The following is a 25,632-nucleotide window of genomic DNA, read 5'->3' as shown; positions in this document are numbered from 1 at the left end:
TAGAGCAGGCGCAGAGACGAGCAACAAAATTGATGCGTGGGATGGAAGGTCTCACTTATCGAGAAAGGTTAGATAAACTGGGTTTATTTAGTCTAGAGAAAAGACGCCTTAGAGGGGATCTAATTAACATGTATAAATACATCAGAGGGCAATATAATACCTTGGCGGATGAGCTTTTTGTCCCTAGGCCTTCTCAAAGGACTAGAGGACATGATCTGCGCATGGAGGAAAAGCGTTTTAGCCATTTATTTAGGAAAGGGTTCTTTACAGTTAGAGTGATTAAGACCTGCATTTAAAGGGGGCTTAGATGCTTTCCTTACGTTGAAAGACATCCATGGCTACAATTGCTAGGTAATGCCTAATGATGTTGATCCAGGGATTTTATCTGATTGCCATCTGGAGTCGGGAAGGAACTTTTCCCTTTAGGGGCTAATTGGACCATGCCTTGTAAGGGTTTTTTCGCCTTCCTCTGGATCAACAGGGATATGTGAGGGAGCTGGTGTTGTACTTTATACTGGTTGAACTCGATGGACGTATGTCTTTTTTCAACCAAAATAACTATGTAACTATGTTATGAAAAAAAAAAAAACACTATATAACTGAAAATAAAAATATGAGAATATTTTCTTTTCTACTAATCTTTTAGTAATTAACCGTACTACACAACCAATTCATTATATCATCATTTTTTTTTCACTTCAGTGTCTCTTTAACATACCACAGATGCAAGTTACATTACACAAAAATAATACTTTGTGTGGCAGGTAAAAGCAAAAAAATCTGTTAACTCCCAACCCCATAGGAGCTGTATAGCTCAGCTGTATATGTGGTTAGTTAGCAGTTGAGATGAACTCCCAATAATCCTACTAATATAATAAATGGGAAAGTTCGGATGTTTGGATGTTTGTTACTCGATCACGCAAAAATGGCTGAACGGATTTGAATGAAATTTGGCACCCACATAGTACATGACCTGGAATAAAGTATAGGATACTTTTTATTCCCATAACCGAAAAGGAGGCGGAGACAAATACAAATGTCACTGGAAAATGTAAACTGCAGCCATTCTTACACTGTTAATGGTAGAGTTCTCAAACTTTGCACAGTTGGTCGTTGGGTGACTGGGATTAATATTCAGAAAAGTGGGTGGAGCCTATAAAAGCCAATTAACCACTTAACATCTCAGTCGTTTTCAGCTTATGCATCCGAGCAATGTTCACCTCCCATTCATTAACCTATAACTTTATCACTACTTATCACAATGAACTGATCTATATCTTGTTTTTTCCGCCACCAATTAGGCTTTCTTTGGGGGGTACATTTTAGCTAAGAGCCACTTTACTGTAAATGCATTTTAACAGGAAGAATAAGAAAAAAAATGAAAAAATTCATTATTTGTCAGTTTTCGGCCATTATAGTTTTAAAATAATACATGCCTCCATAATTAAAACCCACGTATTGTTATTGCCCATTTGTCACGGTTATTTCACCATTTAAATTATGTCCCTATCACAATGTATCACGACAATATTTTATTTGGAAATAAAAGAGCTTTTTTCCGTTTTGCATACATCACTATTTACAAGCTTATAAAAAAAAGATAGAGAGAAATATTTCATCTTTACATAGATATTTAAAAAGTTTAGACCCTTAGGTAAATATTTATGTGTTTGTTTGTTTTTTTTTATAGTAATGTTTTTTGGGTTTTTTTATTAAACATTTTATGTGGGCATTTTTGGGAGGGTGGGATATAAAAGTGTTTTATTTGGGGAAATATTGGTGTATTGTAATGTTTTTTGGCATTTACTTGTAGTTTTACTTTTTGGCCACAAGAGGGCAATCTCGAGTTTGTTTACATGACGTCACTCTAAGCGTACAATGTACGCTTAGAGGGACACAGCTTCAGAAAGAGCGAAGCTTCCGAGAGAAGCTGTCACTTTTTCAGCGGGGGAGAGGAATCAATGATCGGGCTCCATAGCCCGATACATTGATTCCGCGGCTACCGACTCCGCGGCCGGGAGTGCGCGTGCACGCGCACGATCGGCCGCGGGAGCGCGCCTGTCCTCCTTGACGTTTTTATACGTCAAGGAGGACAAAGTGGTTAAAATTCACCTATTGATTTTCAAAGGGAATATGTAATTGCTGCCATTCTTGCACTGTTAATGGCACAAGCCTCAAACCTGCTACAGTTGATCATTGGGTGACTGGGGTTTAATTTCAGAAAGGGGGTGGAGCCACAAACAGTCAATTAGATTTGTTTCATTCCAATGCAAATTATTAATGCCAAACAAAGCAAAGCTCCCAAACTTGGTAATTGAATAATTGATTAATTGTGTATGAGGGTTAGAAAAGTGGGCACAGCCAACACCAGCCAAATACATAAGCGGGCAACGCCGGGTCATAAGTGGGCGGAGACAAATACAAATTTTACTGGGAAAATGTAAACTGCAGCCATTCTTACACTGTTAATGGTAGGGTTCTCAAACCTACAAAATGTAAACTGCAGCCATTCTTACACTGTTAATGGTAGGGTTCTCAAACTTTGCACAGTTAATTACTGGGTGGCTGGGATTAATATTCAGAAAAGTGGGTGGAGCCTACAAAAGGCAATAAAAAATTACCTATTGATTTTCAAGGGGAATATTTACATTGCTGCCATTCTTGCACTGTTATTGGCACAAGCCTCAAACCTGGTACAGTTGATCATTGGGTGACTGGGGTTTAAATTGATAAAAGGTGGTGGAGCCACAAACAGACAATCTTATTTGTTTCATTTTAATGCAGGTTATGGATGCCAAAAACCGCAAAGCTCACAAACTTGGTCATTGAGTAATTGAGTAATTGTGTGGTTAGGAAAAGTGGGCACAGCCAACACCAGCCAAATACATAATCGGGCAATACCGGGTCATCAGTGGGTGGAGACAAATACACATTTCCCTGAGAAAATGTAAACTGCAGCCATTCTTACACTGTTAATGGTAGGGTTCCCAAACTTTGCACAATTGGTCACTGGGTGACTGAGATTAATATTCAGAAAGTGGGTGGAGCCTACAAAAGAAAATCAAAATTCACCTATTGATTTTCAAGGGGTATATGTAATTGCTGCTATTCTTGCACTGTTAAAGTTGGTCATTGGGTGACTGGGGTTCAAATTTAGACAAAGGGGTGGAGCCACAAACAGCCAGATTTGTTTAATCTCAATGCAAATTATTGATGCCAAAGACGGCAAAGCGCACAAACTTGGTCATTGAGTAGTTGTGTGTTAGGGTTAGAAAAAGTAGGCGGAGCCAACACTAGCCAAATACATACCCAGGTAATGTCAGGAAATCATTGGGCGGAGAAAAATACAAATTTCATTGGGAAAATGTAAACTGCAGCCATTCTTACACTGTTAATGGTAGGGTTCTCAAACTTTGCACAGTTGGTCACTGGGTGACTGGGATTACTATTCAGATAGTGGGTGGAGCGTACAAAAGCCAATCAAAATCCACCTATTGATTTTCAAGGGGAATATTTAATTGCTGCCATTCTTGCACTGTTAATCACCTGTACCTGGTACACTTGGCCATTGGGTGATTTGGGTTCAAATTCAGAAAGTGGGTGGAGCCACAGCCAATCAGATTTATTTCAATGCAAATTATTGATGCTAAAGACCGCAAAGCTCACAAACTTGGTCATTAAGTAATTGTGTGTTAGGGTTAGGAGAAGGGGGCGGGGCCACTGGCGTAACAATAGGGGATGCGACCCCTGCCGCCGTGGGGGGGCCTGGGGCTTCCCTAGAACCTGCTTTCCTGTGTAAACAGGAAGTTCTATTAACCTGCCTGGCGTTCTATTAAGATCGCCAGGGAGGCTGCGGGAGGGGTTTTTTTTAATAAAAAAAAAACTATTTCATGCAGCCAACTTTCAGTTGGCTGCATGAAATAGAATGAAAGCCCACTAGAGGGCGCTCCGGAGGCGTTCTTCCGATCGCCTCCGGCGCCCAGAATAAACAAGGAAGGCCACAATGAGCAGCCTTCCTTGTTTTGCTTACATCGTCGCCATAGCAATGAGCGGAGTGACGTCATGGACGTCAGCCGACGTCCTGACGTCAGCCGCCTCCGATCCAGCCCTTAGCGCTGGCCGGAACTGTTTGTTCCGGCTACGCTGGGCTCGGGCGGCTGGGGGGACCCTCTTTCGCCGCTGCTCGCGGCGGATCGCCGCAGAGCGGCGGCGATCAGGCAGCACACGCGGCTGGCAAAGTGCCGGCTGCGTGTGCTGCTTTTTATGTGAGCCAAATTGGCCCAGCAGGGCCTGAGCGGCAGGCTCCGGCGGTACTGGACGAGCTGAGCTCGTCCAGACCGCTCAGCAGGTTAAGCACTTAGTGATCGGAAGACCTCCGGCGAGAAGGAGGTATGTGTTCAGCCTGCCTGCCGCCGCTGCCCGCTGTCACTAATAATTGCAGGAGAGGGAGCGCAGAGAGGAGAGCCCGAGGTGAGGGAGGGGGGAATGTCCCCCCTCCCCACCGATCTGCGGTCACACTCTCCTTTTATGCTGCGACCCCTCCTGCCCCACAAAAGTCCCTGAGCGGGCCCTAGAGAGGTGGTAGGGGGGGGCCCAGATTTTTTTATGTAGGGGGGCCCGAAGATTTCTAGGTACGCCTCTGAGCGGGGCCAACACCAGCCAAATACATACCCGGGCAACGCCGGGCGTCCAGCTAGTAGCATCTATGTTAGTAAAGCGAACTAACTGCTAACTAACCTCATATACAGCTATCCTATGCTCTGCTTTGTTATTGCTACCTACAGTATATGGAACTTGCACCTGGACCTTGTTTGCCATAAAGGTCTCTATTACTTGCTTGAGACCACTTCATGTGCACATTAGTTACCAGGAACTTTTTGGAGGACTGCAGCCTCCTTTAGGTCATGAATAGGGTGGGGTGACTCTTTTAAATCTTTATATGCATTTTTGTATCGTGTTTTTTGCTTTTTTTTGTTTTTGTCTTTGCTTTTTTTTTTGGTTGTTGTTTTTTATGTTTTTGTTGATAGGATTTTGCAATTAATAAATTATAGAAATTTGTATGCACCTAAGAGCCAATTCTCGGTTGTGTAGTACCATATATTGTTCTGTTGGCATGGTGCATACAGATTAATAGGCCTTAGAATAATTTGTTTATATATTAGCAATATTTGATTAGGCTTTTTTCTGCACGGCTCCCAATTTTTGTGCAATAGTGGGGATATTACAATTATAAGACACTTTCCTAGCAGAAAATGGTTTCTAAGAGCAGAAAAGAGATAAAAGGGTCAATAGTTCATAGATTTTAGCTCTGGCATGCTTCAATGAATGTGTCATTGAGCAAAAACAAAAAAACAGTAAAAACTTAAAAAGTACTGTATATACAAAAGAATGGCTGCGGCCTCTGATCAAAAATGTATATAGATATGGTGTCCTATCAGGGTTGAGAGGGGCGGAGTCAACCCAATTGTATGTTGCTATGGAGATGCAACAGGAAAGGAAAATAACGGTAACTGTAGGTAAGTATACGGTTTTCCATTTTTTCTCCTGTGGTTTCTCCAAGGTGATATTTTCATACTTGTTAATAAAATGACTTGTAAGCAAGCAAGAAAATACTAATACTCGAAATAATTTTACTAGTCCTTTTTCACCTACTTTTTGATACTTTTCTCAATTGCAAAGTGCAGAAAAGTCATTTTAAAAAGAAGATGAAAAATGATCTATTAGGAGATAACTTTGAAGAAAAAGTGAATTGCATATGGGCCAATCTTCAAACTAAATTTGCAGTGCCTAGCAAGAGATGAAGAATTATACTGTAAGAAGTAAGAAAGGTATGATCCAATGGTTAATTTTGGACAAGGTATTTTAACTTCATTAACTTCAAAAAACAAGTTGCAAAAATTGCATAATGTGCATTACATAGTTTGTGTATAAAACAGCAAAATTTAAGAGCGCTATTTGCACATGTGAATTTTAATTAATACACCCCGGAGACTGAGAAGGAAACAAAGACTAAGAAAAAGAGAAATTATATAATGCGAATAGAGATGTTATTATCCTACTAATCCTACTAATATAATAAATGGGAAAGTTTGGATGTTTGTTACTCGATCACGCAACAATGGCTGAACGGATTTGAATGAAATTTGGCACACACATAGTACATTATCTGGAATAAAGTATAGGATACTTTTTATTCCCATAACCAAAAAGGGGGCGGAGACAAATACAAATGTCACTGGAAAATGTAAACAGCAGCCATTCTTACACTGCTAATGGCAGGGTTCTCAAACTTTGCACAGTTGGTTACTGGGTGACTGGGATTAATATTCAGAAAGGTGGGTGAAGTCTATAAATGCCAATCAAAATTCACCAATTGAAGGGGAATATTTCATTGCTGCAATTCTTGCACTGTTAGGGCTGGTTCAGACGGACGCTTGCGGAGCGTTTACCGCAAGCGTTCGGAACGTCGCGGTAAACGCTTCCATTCAAGTGAATGGGAGCGTTTACACCGAGCTTTTGCGTGCTTTTACCCGAACGCGGCATTCGGGTCCCGATTTTCGCGAGCGTTCGGGCTGCCCCTGGAAGCGACATGTTGCTTCCAGCGAGCGACCAACCGCGACGGCTAATGTTCCCCTAGGGGAAGAAAAAAACGCGACCGCATCACGACGTGACCGAAGGCTACTGAAAGCCTGACCGCGCAGCCGCTGCAACGCCCCCAGACGCGACGCCACGCAGACGTCCGTCTGAACCAGCCCTTAATGGCACAAGCCTTAAACCTGGTACAGTTGGTCATTGGGTGACTGGGGTTTACATTGATAAAAGGGGGCGGAGCCACAAACAGCCACTCAGATTTGTTTCATTTTAATGCAAGTTATTGATGCCAAAGACTGCAAAGCTCACAAACTTGGTCATTGAATTATTGAGTAATTGTGTGTTAGGGTTAGGAAAAGTGGGCACAGCCAACACCAGCCAAATACATAAGCGGGCAATGCCGGGTCATCAGTGGGTGGAGACAAATACAAATTTCACTGAGAAAATGTAAACTGCAGCCATTCTTCTGTTAATGGTAGGGCTGTCAGTCTTTGCATAATTGGTCACTGGGTGACTGGGATTAATATTCAGAAAAGTGGGTGGAGCCTAAAAAGCCAATCAAAATTCACCCATTGATTTTCAAGGGGAATATGTAATTGCTGCCATTCTTGCACTGCTAATGGCACCAGCCTTAAACCTGGTACAGTTGGTCATTGGGTGACTGGGTTTCAAATTCAGAAAAAGGGGTGGAGCCACAAACAGCCAATCAGATTTGTTTCATTTCAAAGCAAATTATTGAATGCCAAAGACCGCAAAGCTCACAAACTTGGTCATTGAGTAATTGTGTGTTAGGGTTAGGGAAAGTGGGCGGATTCAACACCAGCCAAATACATACCTGGGCAACGCCGGGCAATCAGCTAGTAATACAATAATATAATAATACAAATTTTAAAAATATGAATAATACTACTAATAATAATAATGAACACAGTGTCATAGTGGATTATACTCTTGCCTTGCAGCACTGGATCTCTAGTTCAAATCTGGTCCAATATGTTATCTGAATGGAGTTTATATGTTTTTCTTGTGTATGCATGCTTTTCCTCAGACATCCCCAAAAAGACTTACAGATAAGTTAAAAGGCTTGCCTACACTAGGCCAATTCCCCGCCGATCGACAGCAGATTCAATCACTGGGATCGAATCTGCTGTCAAATCGTTAACGTTAACGCTAAATTTCGATCTATTTCATCCCGAAATAGATCGGTCCCGTCAATCGTTTCGTGCAGGAAATTATCGTCGATCGCCAACGGGTAGGGAGCGCGTCGCTAGCGGCGTTCGAGTGCCCAACGACCGACGCAATACAGCTGCAATACATTACCTGCTCCGCCGGCGCGACTCCCCCGGTCTCTGCTGTTTTCTTCTCCGCTCTGGTCTGTTCTCCGGGTCCGGCAGGCTTCACTTCTTCCTGTCCCGGCAGGAAGTTTAAACAGTAGAGGGCGCTCTGAAGCCTGCCGGACCCGGAGACCAGACCAGAGCGGAGAAGAAGACAGCAGAGGCCGGGGGAGTCGCGCCGGCGGAGCAGGTAATGTATAGGGGGGAGCGGCGGCAGCACCACCACCACAAATTGTGAACGGTTTAAGGCTGAAATCGATTCACAATCTGTTTGCAGTAAAGGCAGCCATACCTTCCCTCTCTGATCAGATTCGATCAGAGAGGGATCTATCTGTTGGTAGAATCTGATGGCAAATCGACCAGTGTATGGCTACCTTTAGACTATGATGGACATATAACCTTCATAGAGATTAGATTGTGAGTTTCTCTGAAGACAGTCAGTGACATGACTATGTACTCTGTAAAGTGCTGCAGAAGATGTCAGTGCTATATAAATACATAATAATAATATGGTAGGAAATTACACTATGACTATGGTAGGATTAACAAGAAGTTTTTATTCAGCACGATACCATTTATTGGCTAACTAAAAAGAATAAAAATAAGCAAGCTTTTGGCTTTGCAGCCTTTATCGGGCTTAAATCCTGTTTGCTTGCAGGCTGATGGTACAGACAGCTTTATACATTCAACATCAAAAGGGGATACATGGACTTCCGGTTCCGGCGCCCGCGAGGTGGATGTAGGAGGTTAGAGCTCCGGCAAGTCGCGGCCCACGGACCAGATTTTAGCAGCACATAGCCTGCCATCACGCCCGGAAAGCCTTGGGGTCACTCGAGACACCCCCCGCACATAATCTGAAGAGCGGATGGAGCGTTACCTCACCCGCTCGGAAAAAAGACAGCGCGGCGGCCAAGACGGGGGAGGATCCAAGATGGCGGGCGGGAAAACGAACAGAAAGGCCACAAAGGACGTAGAGGACACGGCCTCACAGTGTCAGTACCAAACTTCTGATGACTCGGGAGATGAGTCTGGAGGGGACATTAGACAACGCTCACAGATGCAATTAGATTACAAACGGCTGGCGGAAGAGGTAAGCAGGGCGATCATGCCAGATATACAGGCCACTATACAAAGCACAATTAAGAAATCACTGCAGGGCATTAAACAAGAGCTACAACAGCACACTAAACGACTAAAAGAAGCTGAACAACGCGTCAGCAAATGCGAAGATGATCTAGTTAAAGCGAATGACTTGATTGACGTACTTCTTAAGGACAATGCCACATCACATGATAGGATTGAGGACCTAGAGAATCGTTCTAGAAGGAACAACGTCAGGTTGGTGGGCCTAGCGGAAGATATCCCCTCCACCCAGCTAATTGAGATCTGCTCTAAAGAGCTTCCAGCTGCCTTGGGCATTGAGGCACCCCTAAAGGTGGAAAGAGCGCACAGAGTGGGTCCACTTAAACCTAAAAACAAACGATCCTCTCCCAGAATGATAATGATACGTTATCTGGACTTTGCGGATAAAACAAAACTGATGGCGGCCTACAGAACACATGATCACATTCTAAACCTTCAGAACTCTTCAGTGAAGCTGTTCAATGACTATTCAGCAGAGGTCTCCAAGAAAAGACAATCTTATGTCCCTATATGCAATACTTTGGCAAGTAGAGGCTTCAAATTTATGCTGTTATACCCTGCAATCCTTCGCATTACGAGTGCTGACGGAGAACAACTTACTTTCTTCTCGCCAGAGGAAGCAAGACAGTTCATACAAAATGCAAACAGCCCTGCACGTTCAGCACGTTCAGCAAGATCTGCTCACTCGCCGCCAGCCCCTCGAGAAGACTCCCCTTCAAATGTTACAGGAGACGACGACACTTGAGAATGCTGTACCATCATGATATTGCAAGCCTACCTTTGCCCTACTTTGAGGCCCTGTTTTTCTCTGTGGGCTAGCTGACAAGGAGCATTGGAGGAGAAGAGGTTCCACCACCGGGAAAAAAGAGAAGTTACCTAACGGGAAATGTGTTTAGTTTTTTCCCTAACGTGTTTGATATCAATAACACAAGGAATTTTCCCCAGTTTGAAGGGGAAAATGCTTAAGGGAGTTCGGGAAAAGGGGGGAAACGAGTCAATTCTGTATATGGGGAAAATGATACTTGAAATAAGTGTTGATGCTATTTGCTTTTTTTATGCCTTGCTTGTACTGCCATGTAGGACTAAAGTAACATGAGAGTGGCCTCTTGGAATGTAAAGGGTCTCCAATCAGCAGGTAAACGATCTAGAGTTTTAACCCATCTCAAAAAATTATCCCCTGACATTTGTTTCTTGCAGGAAACACATCTTGAAACTCACCAGTTCAACTACATGAAAAAAAGGTGGGTGGGTGAGGTATATGGATCTCCAGCCTCTCATAAGAAAGCAGGAGTTCTAATATTAATACACAAACGTGTGAAACTAGAGGTCACGTCATGTGAAATAGACCAACATGGCAGATGGATTCTTATACATGTAAAATTTGCTAATGAAGCCTTTGTTTTCTGCAATGCCTATGGCCCTAATGACAACAACCAAAATTTCTTTGACAGCCTGCTCTCCAAACTAGCTAAAGTGACAACACAGAATCTAATTTTAGGTGGGGACATGAACTCTGTAGTGGACGTTCATGAAGACAGATCAAGGGAGGGGGGCCATCCCCGTCCACACGACAAGAGACTCGCTGCTCTAATACAAGCTACCAATTTACTAGATACGTGGAGGTTCTTAAATCCATCAATACAAGAATTCTCATACTATTCACATAGACATAAAACGCATTCGCGAATTGATTTAATATTTATTAGGGAGAATCTTCTTACAAGGCTCCAATCTGCACAGATTGCAGATATGGTCATCTCAGACCATGCACCTGTAGTAATTGAACTACTAGACTTAACCCCGAAGGGCACAGATATAATCTGGAGATTCCCTGCCAAACTGTACCAAGACGAAAATTTCACTATCTTAATGAAAAATTGGTGGCTTGAATTCACAAGTGATAATGCTCAGCACAAAACCAATCCTTTACTACTGTGGGAAACCTCGAAAGCTGTCCTCCGAGGTAGAATCATATCTTATATGAAAGCAAAAAAAGTAGAGACTGACAAGCAATACAACAATGCAGTTAAAGAGGTCAGGGATGCATATAGAACATATAGAACTGACCCCACAGAAATTAACCGCAAAGAATGGATTAGAAGCAAAATCAAGGGAGATACCTGGTTTAGGGTAAGGGAGGAACTATATAGGCCTTACACCAATCTTCATTTCTATAAACATGGAGAGAAAATAGGCAGACTATTGTCATCAATAGCTAAAAATACTCAACCAAGTAGAAAGCCTGTTGTCGTCAAAGACTCAAAAGGAAGCTTGGTGCACCACCCTGCCAAAGTATGTGAGCTCTTTGCTGAATATTATCAGAAGTTGTACACTTCCTCAACACCAGAAAACACGGGCCTAAAAGATTTTATTAGCACACTAAAATTAAAAACCCTCAGGCAAGAAGAGCTAGAGATGCTAAATGAAAAAATTACGCTCACAGAAGTCAAAACAGCAATCACCGCTTTAGCACTGAGTAAAGCTCCGGGACCTGACGGTCTATCAGCAGAATACTTTAAAATTTTAAAAGAAGATATAGCCCCAACATTAGTGCAAGTTTACAATACTATCTTGCAATCCGGTAAATACCCCACCACAGGACATCTAGCCCATATTAAAATCTTGCCTAAGGAAGGCAGAGACCCTTTTCAGGTTAGCTCTTTTCGCCCAATATCATTGATAGATCTAGATGTCAAAATTCTATCCAAAATCCTAGCGAACAGACTAGCGGAAGTTATGCCACGCCTCATTCACCCTAACCAGGTAGGATTCACTAGAGGTAGAGCAGCAGTGGCTAACATACGCAAACTTCTCACTGTATTGGAGCAGGTACGAGCTTACCCTAACACTTATAGGTCAGCAGCGTTGCTTTGTGTTGACGCGGAGAAGGCCTTTGATCAGGTGGAGTGGGACTGGCTCTTTGGGATACTAACAAGACAAGGCTTTCATGGACCATTTCTTAATGCAATCCATGCTATGTATGAAAAACCTAGAGCCCAAATCTCTCTACCAGGTTTTTTATCCAGACCAATATATCTAAAGAGAGGTACCAGACAAGGGTGCCCGCTATCCCCACTTCTTTTTAATCTAGCACTAGAGCCTTTGGCCATTCTGCTTAGATCACGGCTTAAGGGCATAAGCATTGGAGATAATGTTGTCCAGCAGGCCTTGTTTGCGGACGACATTTTACTTTTTTTATCTGACCCATGTCAACAACTTCCAATAGCTCTTCAAACGATTGCAGAGGTGGGCAAATATTCAGGTTTCACAATAAATAACTCAAAAAGTGAGTTACTACCCCTATCTTCTAGAGCGGACATCTCTGCCTGGGCTAATCTGGGAGTTAAATTGACTACCACTACTGTAAAGTACCTGGGAATTATCTTTTCTAGAGACCCTACTCAACTATATAACCTTAACTATACCCCACTCATACATAGCATTAAAGCTCAACTAGAAAAATGGCAAAATCTTCCATTGGGTTTTGCTGGTAGAGTCGCATTGATTAAAATGGTTTCCATGGGCAGGCTCCTATATCCTCTTCAGACAGTCCCACTCCTCCTGAAGCATCGAGATGTTACACTTCTCAACTCAATGTGGACCAAATTTATTTGGAGGGGGAAAAAAGCTAGAATATCAAGACTCAAACTGTCACTTCCAAAAATACTAGGAGGTCTAAATCTCCCTTCTATTAGAGAGTATAACCTGGCCTCACTCCTTAGGCATGTTTATGACTGGATCACTGGGAATCAATACTGTTCTAATACTAAACTAGAGGCAGAACAAGCCCTGCCGTGGTCACTAACAGGTCTTCTTCATGCACAATACAAAAACATGCCTATACGACTGAAGCAAAATGCAATTTTTAGGGATACAATTGCAACATGGAAGGCTGTACGTAAAAAATGCTCCCTCCCTTTTAAAATCTCAAAATATCTACCGATCTGGGGAAACCCCAATTTCCCTGTAAGTATTCAGCAAAAAGTATTCGCAAGATGGGATGATGAAGGCCTCAAAAATTTGGGCAACATGTTTGATATACGAGAGGGCAAATGGTTATCGTTTATAGCACTACGTCAACAATATGGGTTACCAGCAAGTGACTTCCTGGCATATGCACAAATAAGATCCATGGTCTCGCAAAATCTCTCTAATTCTAAAAGTATTATTAATCCCACTAAATTTGATACAATTTTAAAACCAGGAAAACAACCTAGAGCGCTGGCAGAATTATATCAAGCCTTACGAGACCTTGACAACAAAAGTATAGCAGACAAATCTATGAAAAAATGGGACGAGACCTTGCAAGAGGAGGGGGTAGGAGAACATATACTTTCGGGGAATATGGTAGTGAGAAAGGTAATCAAAGATGAAAAGTGGAGGGCAGCTCACCTTCTGTTTATTCACCGAGGCAAATACGCCTTTAATATAAAATACAAGAACCCACCCTCCCACTATAAACCATGGTGCCCTAAGTGTAATTTAAAAGAAGCCGACCTGTACCACTGTATGTGGGAGTGTCCAATTATACAGCTGTACTGGGACAGAGTCACGAGGTACGCAAATAGAATATGTAATAAAAGAATTCCTAAAAATAAGCTTTTGTTCCTGTTTAACCATCATGTTGCGGAACCTCTGCGGAACCTCTCCATATACCCTCTGCCCTACATCACATAATACTAATAGCCGCCCGTAGGAGCATCCTATGTAAATGGCTGGACTCTACCCCTCCAACAGTGACAATGCTCAAAAAAGAGCTTTCTTATGTCTTTTTAATGGAACGCTTACATACTCTCCAAGCAAAAGAGCAACGTGCTAAATCCTTCTTCAAAACTTGGAAGAATTATATAATTCGCCAATTCTCATCACAACAGATAGAAGCCTTGATGAGAGACTTTATGTGGACTTCCTGGTACTGTCTGGAAGATCTGGGAGACACATTGGGATCATTGAAGGTCTCTTCTAGAAGATGAAACGTCTCAAAACACTATCATATAATTTAATTGACTTACCAATACAGAATGACTCGTGGGGTGGGAGGGTAGGGATTGGGAGGGTTGAGGGTGGGGGGATGGTTGTTAATATGGAAAATGTAGTTTGTCTCACTATGCATATACTACCTCTCTATATTTTCTTGTTATGATGCCTTTACCTTGTGAACAAACTGCTTAAAAAGTTTAATAAAAAAAAAAAAAAAAAAAAAAAGGGGATACATACATTTTTTTCAAGCATAAATACATGTCATTAAGATGCCTTAAGTGAAACTGAACATTTAAATGGGGTGGGAGGTTGTTAGCTGGGCCTGAGATAAGAATCCTCGTTTACACCATGCTCACAGACCTGGGAGTCAGATTGTCACGGCATCGTAAATTCTGAGTTCACAAGTTTAGTTATATAGGCTGGGAAAGTGTTTTTGGCATTAAATATCCTCAGCCTCATACCAATATAAAAAGTTTTTGTCCTTATTTAAGCTTTTGTCCACCGCTTTGAACCAATTTATAAATTTTGTTTCTGCTATTAATCGATCATTTGACGTTTTAAAGCCACCCTTCAGGGCAGTGACACGAAGATCATACATACTATGTCCGTTGGAACAAAAGTGTGTAGCAACTGAGGGTTCAAACTTCTTGCTTTTACTGATGGCTAACATGGTACAATACCCTACTGCTTCTACTATGGTAGGATTAGGTTGTGAGCTCCTCTGAGGACAGTCAGTGGCATGACTATAAAAACAAGGAACACCAAGAGCCCCAATAGTGTAATATGTGCTGGTAAATGGTTACTGGATAGAGTAAATATTAATACTCACAAACCAGGGTTACCATTAGTCTACCACTGTAAAGGCAGGTGGGGAGATTTTCCTGACCCCACTCAGGAATAAGAAGTCGCTCTCTGTAGATGAGAAAAGGGGGTTCAACCCTCCACCCAGGGTGGACTCAATATTATGCAGGAGAACAGAGGCGCCAAAAGGATAAAAGGAAGCTAAATGAGCTTAAAAAACAAATTCTTGGTAAATAGAGGAGGTAGTGGTGGACTTACCTCCTCCAAGTATACACACAACGACTGTAGTAAAGACAGTCAATATATTTGATTTATGAACTCTAAATATGCAACGCGTTTCGCAGGTTTGATCCCGCTTCATCAGGCAATATCAACGGAGCAATAGCATATGTGGTCAGTAGAAGAGCCAGGCACCTCTGTCAGGCAATAACAACAGAGCAATAGCATATGTGGTCAGTAGAAGAGCCAGGTGCCTGGCTCTTCTACTGACCACATATGCTATTGCTCCGTTGATATTGCCTGATGAAGCGGGATCAAACCTGTGAAACGCGTTGCATATTTGGAGTTCATAAATAAAATATATTGACTGTCTTTACTACAGTCGCTGTGTATCTACTTGGAGGAGGTAAGTCCACCACTACCTCTATTTACTAAGTGACATGACTATGTACTCTGTAATGTGCTGCAGAAGATGTCAGTGCTTTATAAATACATAATAATAATATGGTATGACATTAGACTAGGACTATGGTAGGATTACACTGTGAGCTCCTCTGAGGACAGTCAGTGACATGACTATGTACTCTGTAAAGTGCTGCAGAAGATGTCAGTGCTATATAAATACATAATAATATGTAAGGCCATTAGACTATGACTATGGTAGGATTACACTGTGAGCTCCTCTGAGGACAGCCAGTGACATGACTATGTACTCTGTAAAGTGCTGCAGAAAATGTCAGTGCTATATAAATACATAATAATATGTAAGGCCATTAGACTATGACTATGGTAGGGTTAGACTGTGAGCTCCTCTGAGGACAGTCAGTGACATGACTATGTACTCTGTAATGTGCTGCAGAAGATGTCAGTGCTATATAAATACATAATAATAATATGGTAGGACATTAGACTATGATTATGGTGGGGATTAGATTGTGAGCTCCTCTGAGGCCAGTCAGTGACATGACTATGTACTCTGTAAAGGGCTGCAGAAGATGTCAGGGCTGTTATTTAAATACAAAAAGTAAATATAAACAAATAATCTTGGTTGTGTTATTACTGTATTTGGCAGTGGGAGGGAGAGAGGGGGAGTAATGGAACAATCAGAGCTGTTATTGGTGTTGGAGGAGCTGTCGGCTGAAGTAAAAGTATAATTACAGGGAAATGAGACACAGCAGAGATGTATCATTAGGGTAATAAGAAGCTGGTCATCCTCTGTCCATCATAGCCAGAGCAGGCCTGTGATGTGCAGATTCTTATCAGGGCTGCTAGTGATGGATTTATGGCGGGTAGAAGAGGTTGTAGAGGTATTTATTCCTATCATTGCCCCAGCAAGTCCCATCCTGCAGTTCCTGAATGTCCAATCTCTGAGGTGTATCACAGTGTGTGATCTGCACAGCACAGTGCAATCCGGGAGCCCCCCAACACTGCAGCCACACTGATGATAATACTAATAGTGGTAATAATAATCATTAGTATTATTATACCTGCCTCTGGCTGTTTCTGCTTCCCTTACCTGTTGCAATGGACAAAGCATGTAAAGCTGAATACTAACCACCCAACAGAGGAAGATGGATCCAGCGACACCCCCCTGAAGACGAGTGCTCTGCGATCCACCCTCCATGGCAGCGGGCACACATGACATCATACAACAGCACACAACGGGCCCAAACAGGAAGTCAAGCGATCGCAGTACTTTGAGCTGAGTTGTCGGGGATGCGATCCGTCACGGTGATTATCGCCATGCATCGCTGAATGTCGTTCGTGTGATCTTGCGCCTGTACCCACGTTGCAAGATTTTGAAAAGGATCGCTCGTTGCTCAAAATATTGCCAGTCATCGGGAAAATTGTGGGGAAAATCTCATAGTGGGTACGGGCCTTAAGTATTGTAACACACCACTGTGAACGTGGCCTTAAAGAGGAACTCCAGAAAATCTCATAGTGGGTACGGGCCTTAAGTATTGTAACACACCACTGTGAACGTGGCCTTAAAGAGGAACTCCAGTAAAAATAATGTAATTAAAAAAAGCTTCATTTTTACAATAATTATGTATAAATGATTCCGTCGGTGTTTGCCCATTGTAAAATCTTTTCTCTCCCTGATTTACATTCTGACATTTATCACATGGTGACATTTTTACTGCTGGCAGGTGATGTCAGTGGAAGGAGATGCTGCTTGCTTTTTTGGCAGCTGGAAACAGCTGTAAACACCTGTTACTGTATGTCCCACAATGCAACAAGGCTCCCACAGTGTGATGTCAGAAACATGGTCCTGACATCACACTGTGGGAGGGGTTTCACCACAATATCAGCCATACAGACCCCCCCCCCCCCCCCCCCCCCCCCCCGACGATCTAGTCGAGGAAAGAAATAGATTTCTCATGGGAAAGGGAGTATCAGCTACTGATTGGGATGGAGTTCAATTCTTGGTTCTGGTTTCTCTTTAAACTTTAACACAGGACTGAACTTCATTCCAATCAGTAGCTGATTCCCACAAGAAATCGTTACCTTTTCTACAATAGATTATCAAGGGGGTCTGTATGGCTGATATTGTGGTGAAACCCCTCCCACAGTGTGATGTCATGACCATGGTCCTGGCAGTTTGCTGTCTGTGAACCTTGTTGCATTGTGGGAAATAATGGCTGTTTCCAACTGCCAAGCAAGCAATATCTCCCTCTGTGCATAGAACTCTCAGTAACGAGCATTCTGTACTGATCACCTGGCAGAGCTAAAGATGTCACCACCAGGGATAAATGTCAGAATGTAAATCAGGGAGAGGAATGATCTTACAATGGGCAAACACTGACTAAATCATTTATAAATCAATATTGTAAAAAATAAGCAATTGTATTCATTATGTTATTTTCACTAAAGTTCCTCTTTAAGCTTACTATACAATTATCACAATATAAATACAAATATTTGATTGTAATTTGATACATTTAATGATCTATTTAATGACCTTACATTGCTTGAGAAAGGTCAATGCGTTACAATTTTTGAACGACATTGCAATCGATTAGGCAAAAAATGTTGCATTGACCGTCTTTTGCCATGAAAGTTGTGCTTTTCTCCCCAAGTAAAATGAGCTATAAATTATTTTTCTGCTATGTTGCTGTCACTTGCAGAAGCTAGTAAAAGTCTTACTGAACTGACAGGTTTTGGACTTGTCCATTTCCTCATGGGCAATTCTAAGTTTTTCCTTCATTCTTTACAAAAGCACTTCCTGGAAAGGATCTATACAAAGATGTCAGCCATCCTCCCTACTCACTTTCTCACTGTCACAACATAGGAGAAAAGAAATGTATACCTCATTTTGCTCTGTGAGAAATGTACAGTTTAGACATATGTATACATACAAATTTAAAATTAAAAAATGTTTTGTAATAGTGGTCCTTTAATAACGTTCGAAAGACGTGATTTTTTGACTGCATGTGTTTAAAATTTCTTTAAGTTTCCTATTTATTAAACGTTTTGTCTAATGTAATAGGGTATATGTTTAGATATTGTTCATGTTACTGGTGTATCACTGTCTGTTTATACTGCCTTGGCAAAGAGGTCACCGTCTCTGGCCCCAAAATGATAGTCAGTGTGACGGTCATATGCCTATGTGATTTTTGCATGGAACAGTAAATCGTTGGTTCCGTTAACCAGCCTGTGTGTGGACCCTACTTTGGTTTACTTGTCTAGTCGAATGTCTAATCAGACAAAAAAAGTTACCTCTTCTGGGTCAGATGCCGATACTCGATTGGTTCAGAACTCTGTATACATTATTTGGAACATGTCATGCCTAAATAAAATCAGCAATGCGGGTGCTCATTTCCAAAACCGCCCCATATACTATAAAATTTGTGACAGATCTGTAACCCGTCATTACCTCCCAGATATCGATCACTTACCAGTTCTAATGACACCCTTCACAATAAGACTGGGCCGGGCCGAGGCATAGGCTGGAGAGGCTCCAGCCTCAGGGCGCAGTGTAGGAGGGGGAGCACAATTCATTCAGCTGTCATTCCTAATTGTGTTTGAAGCAGAAAGAAATAAGAAAAGGGGATACATAGCAGTGACTGCAAGCCAGATAACTAGAGATGAAGGTGTTGGGGAGGTTGTGGGCCCTGTGGCACCTCTTAGTCTAATAGCAATTAGTGTGTGATGGCTGGGGTGGGAGGGATGGGGGGGGCGCACTTTGGTGTCTCAGCCTTGGGTGCTGGAGGACCTTGTCCCGACTCTGCCATAAGATATCAGATAGTATGTCATCAGAAATCTATCAAGCATCAGTTGAAGTTCTGCAGGCCTCGGTGCATTACTGGTCTGTACAGTAGAGCCCTTGATACCACACTGCTCTTGCCCCGCCCCCCATCGCATGGAGATGTTTCCTCAAATCCAATCAGACTTTTGACTGAAGAAAGGGGGGGGGGGGGGACCGCTGCACTCACGTTTATAACCCAAAAGGGAGCAGGGAAGTCAGATGCCAAAGTCCATAAGTAACCAGAAAAATCCCGCTGCACCAGTTGGTTGGGTGAAGTAGAAAATCTTTATATTCTTTAATCTATCATCAGTGTTACAATAAAAAGCTCACGCGTATCGGAGCGTAAGACGGCTCCTTAATCATAGCTCATAGACTTTTGACTACTGTAATGCTAGGTACACACTATGAGATTTTCTGGCACATTTCCTGTCAGATCGATTCTTTCCATGGCCAATCTGATTTCCGATCACTTCTACTGGAAATCAAAAATCGATTGGAAATCAGATCAAACATGTTGGAAATAATTGATGTGACAGTAATCTTCCAGAAAATCTCATAGGCCTGGTGCACACCAAAAACCGCTAGCAGATCCGCAAAATGCTAGCAGATTTTGAAACACTTTTTGTTATTTTTCTGTAGCGTTTTGCGGTTTTGTGTAGCGGTTTTGGTGTAGTAGATTTCATATATTGTTACAGTAAAGCTGTTACTGAACAGCTTCTGTAACAAAAACGCCAGCAAAACCGCTCTGAAGTGCCGTTTTTCAGAGCGGTTTGCGTTTTTCCTATACTTAACATTGAGGCAGAAACGCATCCGCAATCCAAAATCTGCAGCAGCCCGGGAGTATGCGTTTCTGCAAAACGCCTCCCGCTCTGGTGTGCACCAGCCCATTGAAATACATTACCCAAGCGGATCCGCACCCGCAAGCGGATCGCAAAACGCTGCCGAACCGCTCTGGTGTGCACTAGGCCATAGTGTGTACCTAGCATAATAGAGTGCTTCAAATCTACTGAAAGGTTATCGATCAAATGTGTTGCAGCACTAGATGACTAGCCACCTCAATCAAAGTGATCAAACTGGTCGGGAATTGAACAGAAAAAATTGACATGCGTATGGCCAGATTTAAGCTCCTCTGGGTGATGGATGTGAAAAGTTTAAAGAGGCACTGTGGTGACCTATAGTAAAATGCAGTAAATTATTCAGGATACCCCAATTGACGGTATTTTTTCTTTATCTATATATTGCTTTATATTGGTAAGTAGTCCCGCCCTCCCAGTGATGTCACTGCCTAGGCTGTTCAGCTATGGGGAAGGTATATTTTGCACTGGCTTATGCTACGTACACACTTGCGATAACGATCGTTCGCTAGGAACGATAATTGAAAGACGAACGATACGGCAACGATAGAAATGCAACGATGGGATGCAGCGATCATCATACACATTTTAACGATCGTTCTCGCAGAAAAGAACGATCAGAAGGAAATGTTGCGTACATATTTATATAAAGTTAAAAAAACACACTAACATGGAGTTACAACAGATACAAATATATGATTGTTAACTTGAAAGCAAAGTTTAATTAAAATGAGCAATGTAACAATCTTTACGGCCGCGCTACAAAGGAAGTACTGAAGCTGGGCAGAATTCAACGCAGGCGCATTGGCCCTTGTAACAATCGTTCTCGGCCGATGTCTGTACACACTATAGTTTTGTAACGATTGTCGGTAGATACGATCCGTCAGGTTGGATATTTCCATCTTCCCGATGTCGTTCTTTTGTCGTTCGTGTTAATGATCGTTGGGTAAAGTTTTTTCCCCGATTGTCGGCGGAACGATCGTTAATTAGCTGTTTCAAACGACCATAGTCGCCAGTGTGTACGCAGCATTAGAACTCTCAGTAAACAAACATTCAGGGCTGGAACCCACTAGAGCAATTTCTTGAGCGTTTAGGGAGTGATTCAAAACGCTAGCAATTTCTCTAAACGTTCAGCTAATGTTAATGGATGGGCCAAATTCCACTAGAGCGATTGCGATGAGCAAAATCGCAAACTCAGAACATTTTTGAGCGTTAGCATTAGTGTTTCTGCAATGTAAAGTATATAAATGCTGGCATAATCGCTCATGAATTGCTATGTAGAAAGATTTTGCTAGCGGTTTTAAATTACTGCACACTGTAAAAAAATTAAAATTAATTGAAAGGACCAATCAAAATTAAAATGCTGATCGCAAATCGCAACACAATCGCTGGCAAAACGCTTACACTTTTTATCGCTACCAAAATTGCCAGAAAACACTCATGAAATCGCTTACAAAACACTCATTAAAAACGCGTTGTGGGTTCCAGGCCTCAGAAGAGCTGCATCTGGCAGGTCAAATTTTAGAATGTAGTTTGGAATGGGGGAAGATTTTACAATGGGCAAACACTGGCTAAATAATTTTAAAATTGATATTGTAAAAAGTAATAAGCAATTGTATTCATTGAGTAGTTTTCACTACAGTTCCTCTTTAATGTTTTTTGTTTTATTTTTTTGGGGGGGAGGGGAGGTTGTACAAAATATTATAATTATTATTAGCATTACTATTGTTATTATTTTAGATTGTTAGCTCCTTCTTTGGGCATTGTGCTTGCTGATCTTGAGTGATTGTATAAGAAGTGTAAATTATAAACTTGAGGCAATCGCTCAAGAGTATCAGAACAAAATGCCAAAGAGAAATAACAATGTAAGATAGTAGTAATAATAATATAGGGTTACAGGCACACATGAGGAGGTGAGGGCTGGAATGATAAGTGACAGATTAGGTCCCCCCTCATTACCTGACCCCTCCCCAGTTCCTGGCACAGAGCTAGCAGGACATCACAGTCACACGGGGTATTGCAGCCCACTGGAGTGGAAAATAGACTCTTTGTAGAGGAGGTGAGAGAACTGCCCCCTCCACAGGGGTTACATCAACTCTGCTAATTACTGGACACTCACCCCTGCTGTCCTGGCAACTCCTACTAGTGACAGAGCCAGAGCTCTCATCACTGCACAGAGTACCGCACTGTATATAGAGCTCTGATCACTGCACAGAGTACCCCACTGTATACAGAGCTCTGATCACTGCACAGAATGCCCCACTGTATACAGAGTGCCCCACTGTATACGGAGCTCTGATCACTGCACAGAGCAGCACCCCACTGTACACAGAGCTCTGATCACTACACAGAGCGTCCCACTGTATACAGAGCTCTGATCACTGCACAGTGCACCCCACTGCACACAGAGCTCCTATCACTGCACAGAGCACCCCACTGTATACAGAGCTCTGATCACTGCACAGAACAGCACCCCACTGTATACAGAGCTCTGATCACTGCACAGAGTACCTCACCTTATACAGAGCTCGGATCACTGCACAGTGCACCCCACTGCACACAGAGCTCCTATCATTGCACAGAGCAACCCACTGTATACAGAGCTCTGATCACTGCACAGAGCGCCCCACTGTATACAGAGCTCTGATCACTGCACAGATCATCCCACTGTATACAGGGCTCTGATCACTGCACAGAGCGCCCCACTGTATACAGAGCTCTGATCACTGCACAGATCATCCCACTGTATACAGGGCTCTGATCACTGCACAGAGCACCCCACTGTATACAGAGCTCTGATCACTGCACAGAGCAGCACCCCACTGTATACAGAGCTCTGATCACTGCACAGAGTATCCCACCTTATACAGAGCTCGGATCACTGCACAGTACACCCCACTGCACACAGAGCTCCTATCATTGCACAGAGCAACCCACTGTATACAGAGCTCTGATCACTGCACAGATCATCCCACTGTATACAGAGCTCTGATCACTACACAGAGCACCCCACTGTATACAGAGCTCCTATCACTGCACAGAGCGCCCCACTGTATACAGAGCCCTGATCACTGCACAGAGCGCCTCACTGTATACACAGCTCTGATCACTGCACAGATCATCCCTCTGTATACAGAGCTCTGATCACTGCACAGAGCGCCCCACTGTATACAGAGCTCTGATCACTGCACAGAGCGCCCCACTGTATACAGAGCTCTGATCACTGCACAGAGCGCCCCACTGTATACAGAGCTCATATCACTGCACAGAACACCCCACTGTATACAGAGCTCCTATCACTGCACAGAGCACCCCACTGTATACAGAGCTCTGATCACTGCACAGAGCAGCACCCACTGTATACAGAGCTCTGATCACTGCACAGAGTATCTCACCTTATACAGAACTCGGATCACTGCACAGAGCGCCCCACTGTATACAGAGCTCATATCACTGCACAGAACACCCCACTGTATACAGAGCTCCTATCACTGCACAGAGCACCCCACTGTATACAGAGCTCTGATCACTGCACAGAGCAGCACCCACTGTATACAGAGCTCTGATCACTGCACAGAGTATCCCACCTTATACAGAGCTCGGATCACTGCACAGTGCACCCCACTGCACACAGAGCTCCTATCATTGCACAGAGCAACCCACTGTATACAGAGCTCTGATCACTGCACAGAGCGCCCCACTGTATACAGAGCTCGGATCACTGCACAGATAATCCCACTGTATACAGGGCTCTGATCACTGCACAGAGCGCCCCACTGTATACAGAGCTCATATCACTGCACAGAATACCCCACTGTATACAAAGCTCCTATCACTGCACAGAGCACCCCACTATATACAAAGCCCTGATCACTGCACAGAGCGCCTCACTGTATACAGAGCCCTGATCACTGCACAGAGCACCCCACTGTATACAGAGCTCTGATCACTGCACAGAGCACCCCACTGTATACAGAACTCTGATCACTGCACAGATCATCCCACTGTATACAGAGCTCTGATCACTGCACAGAGCGCCCCACTGTATACAGAGCTCTGATCACTACACAGAGCGCCCCACTGTATACAGAGCTCTGATCACTGTGTTCAAAGCTCTGCAGTTGTGTAGTTAGGAGCGGAACACCTTTCCGTATGTTGAGAGTGCTGAACCTCAGATGCAAAGCAACATCAATCGTAATTTCAAACAGTCCAAGGATAGGTTCGCACACCAGCTTCCAAAAAGAGCAAAAAAAAGTCGTTTTATTTCACCATAATGCGTCAACACTAGGTATGACAATTGTTTTGGGGTCACAAGGGGTCCCCTTCCTCAGAAAAGTGCAGACAGACAAAGCTCTGATCACTGCACAGAGAGCCCCACTGTATACAGAGATCCTATCACTGCACAGAGCGCCCCACTGTATACAGAGCTTTGATTACTGCACAGAGCACCCCACTGCATACAGAGCTCTGATCACTGCACAGAACACCCCACTGTATACAGAGTGCCCCACTGTATACAGAGCTCTGATCACTGCACAGAGCACCCCACTGTATACAGAGCTATATTATTATATTATAATAATAATAATGGCAGTATTTGTATAGCGCCTTTCTCCTGTTGGACTCAAAGCGCTTGCGAGGCAGCTACTAGAGCGCACTCAGTAGGCAGTAGCAGTGTTAAGGAGACTTGCCCAAGAAACGCCTTCCTGAAATAGGTGCCGGCTTACTGAACAGGCAGAGCCGAGATTCGAACCCAGGTCTCCTGTGTCAGAGGCAGAGCCTTTAACCATTACTCTATCCAGCCACTGTATACAGAGCTCTGATCACTGCACAGAGCACCCCACTGTATATAGAGCTCTGATCACTGCACAGAAAGCTCTGATCACTGCACGGAGCACCTCACTATATACAGAGCACCCCATTGTATACAGAGCTCTGATCACTGCATGGAGCGCCCCACTGTATACAGAGCTCTGATCACTGCACAGAGCACCCCACTGCATACAGAGCTCCGATCACTGCACAGAGCGCCCCACTGTATACAGAGCTCTGATTACTGCACAGAGCACCCCACTGTATACAGAGCTCTGATCAGTGCACAGAGCACCCCACTGTATACAGAGCTCCTATCACTGCACAGAGCACCCCACTGTATACAGAGTGCCCCACTGTATACAGAGCTCTGATCACTGCACAGAGCACCCCACTGTATACAGAGCACCCCGCTGTATACAGAGCTCTGATCAGTGCACAGAGCACCCCACTGTATACAGAGCTCCTATCACTGCACAGAGCACCCCACTGTATACAGAGTGCCTCACTGTATACAGAGCTCTGATCACTGCACAGAGCACCCCACTGCATACAGAGCTCTGATCACTGCACAGAGCGCTCCACTGTATACAGAGCTCTGAATGATTACTGCACAGAGCACCCAACTGTATACAGAGCTCTGATCAGT

This window comes from Hyperolius riggenbachi, chromosome 1 (genome assembly GCF_040937935.1).
Source record: "Hyperolius riggenbachi isolate aHypRig1 chromosome 1, aHypRig1.pri, whole genome shotgun sequence".
Taxonomy (NCBI): Eukaryota; Metazoa; Chordata; class Amphibia; order Anura; family Hyperoliidae; genus Hyperolius; species Hyperolius riggenbachi.
Note: the sequence above shows the minus strand (reverse complement) of the source record.